This window comes from Schistocerca cancellata, chromosome 8 (genome assembly GCF_023864275.1).
Source record: "Schistocerca cancellata isolate TAMUIC-IGC-003103 chromosome 8, iqSchCanc2.1, whole genome shotgun sequence".
Lineage (NCBI taxonomy): Eukaryota > Metazoa > Arthropoda > Insecta > Orthoptera > Acrididae > Schistocerca > Schistocerca cancellata.
In genome coordinates this window covers 29878008-29880574 of record NC_064633.1, presented here as the reverse complement: position 1 = coordinate 29880574, position 2567 = coordinate 29878008, and positions in this window count along the sequence as shown.

Here is a 2567-nt window from a genome sequence, read left to right as displayed (position 1 = left end):
TTCTAGTCAAGTTGTGCCACAAACTTCTCTTCTCCCCAATCCTATACAATACCTCCTCATTAGTTACGTGATCTACCCACCTTATCTTCAGCATTCTTCTGTAGCATCACATTTCAAAAGCTTCTATTCTCTTCTTGTCCAAACTAGTTATCGTCCATGTCTCACTTCCATACATGGCTACACTCCATACAAATACTTTCAGAAACGACTTCCTGACACCTAAATCTATATTCGATGTTAACAACTTTCTCTTCTTGAGAAACGCTTTCCTTGCCATTGCCAGTCTACATTTTATATCCTCTCTACTTCGACCATCATCGGTTATTTTCTCCCTAAATAGCAAAACTCCTTTACTACTTTTAGTGTCTCATTTCCTAATCTAATTCCCTCAGCATCACCCGACTTAATTTGACTACATTCCATTATCCTCGTTTTGCTTTTGTTGATGTTCATCTTATATCCTCCTTTCAAGACACTGTCCATTCCGTTCAACTGCTCTTCCAAGTCCTTTGCTGTCTCTGACAGAATTACAATGTCATCGGCGAACCTCAAAGTTTTTACTTCTTGTCCATGAATTTTAATACCTACTCCGAATTTTTCTTTTGTTTCCTTTACTGCTTGCTCAATATACAGATTGAATAACATCGGGGATAGGCTACAACCCTGTCTCACTCCTTTCCCAACCACTGCTTCCCTTTCATGCCCCTCGACTCTTATAACTGCCATCTGGTTTCTTTACAAATTGTAAATAGCCTTTCGCTCCCTATATTTTACCCCTGCCACCTTCAGAATTTGAAAGAGAGTATTCCAGTCAACATTGTCAAAAGCTTTCTCTAAGTCTACAAATGCTAGAAACGTAGGTTTGCCTTTTCTTAATCTTTCTTCCAAGATAAGTCGTAAGGTCAGTATTGCCTCACGTGTTCCAACATTTCTACGGAATCCAAACTGATCTTCCCCGAGGTCGGCTTCTACCAGTTTTTCCATTCGTCTGTAAAGAATTCGCGTTAGTATTTTGCAGCTGTGACTTATTAAACTGATAGTTCGGTAACTTTCACATCTGTCAACACCTGCTTTCTTTGGGATTGGGATTATTATATTCTTCTTAAAGTCTGAGGGTATTTCGCCTGTCTCATACATCGTGCTCACCAGATGGTAGAGTTTTGTCATGACAGGCTCTCCCGAGGCCATCAGTAGTTCTAATGGAATGTTGTCTACTCCGGGGGCCTTGTTTTGACTCAGGTCTTTCAGTGCTCTGTCAAACTCTTCACGCAGTATCTTATCTCCCATTTCATCTTCATCTACATCCTCTTCCATTTCCATAATATTGTCCTCAAGTACATCGCCCTTGTATAAACCCTCTTTATACTCCTTCCACCTTTCTGCTTTCCCTTCTTTGCTTAGAACTGGGTTGCCATCTGAGCTCCTGATATTCGTACAAGTGGTTCTCTTCTCTCCAAAGGTCTCTTTAATTTTCCTGTAGGCAGTATCTATCTTCCCCCTAGTGAGACAAGCCTCTACATCCTTACATTTGTCCTCTAGCCATCCCTGCTTAGCCATTTTGCACTTCCTGTCGATTTCATTTTTGAGACGTTTGTATTCCTTTTTGCCTGCTTCATGCAAATATTACACGGGTATGTGTGCCAATACATGTGACGCTATCCTAATGGAGCCAGGTGTATCTGAAAGTGTGAGTGATTCAGTGCGAAGATGGACCGCAGAATATGTACCGATGTGTGGTAACAGCATGCAGCACTGCCTGTAGTGTACTTCTACATAATTGAAGGACATATTGACCCACATCTAAACAGGCATTTCTTCCAGTTTTCATCAGTACTGCCTCCTGTAGGAATACGTGACACTTCTTTTTGACACCTTGTATGTTAAAGAAGAAAGGTAGAATTGAAAGTTTTAATTTAGGAAGAAAATATAAGAAGACACAGAATAAGCCACTTCGGCAAAACTTCGATCCCGGCACCGCTCACCAGAAACCTCGTTTAGCTCGTGTTAGTATTGTTAAAAGGTGAGTGGTGCAACTCCTGTCATTTGGGATCGTGTCATGCACCTGTCTGCTGTTACTACCTGAAGTGTCACGAAAGCTCCTCCTCTGTATAAACCAAAGCGTGATCAAGTACACTCTTATTACAATGCCGGGCACAGGCACCAGTTTTCTAACACGGAATCGCAACTGCCCTTCAATAAAACACACCAAACACTAACACACACATTCCACTGCGACCATCGTTATAGGAATCCCTTTCTTGGATTCTTCTTGCGGTCGTCATACGTGAACATCTTCGCTTCTTTAGCAAATTTTTTTGTTTTGTTGTAGTGCCTCCACGTTTTTTGTAGTGTTATTTTGAGAAGAGAAGATACTGATTCTGCTACAGAAATTCACTTCCCAAATACCTTCTTCAACTATAATAGTTATGCTACTCGTCCTATGCTTCCTTAATTGAATCAATATTAATATGTATGTAGCATCTACATTATCCTATTCAAATTATTGTTTCCCGCTTCTTGCATAGCTTTTACATATTTTACGTATTTGTCTTTTCTTTTAATTCCAA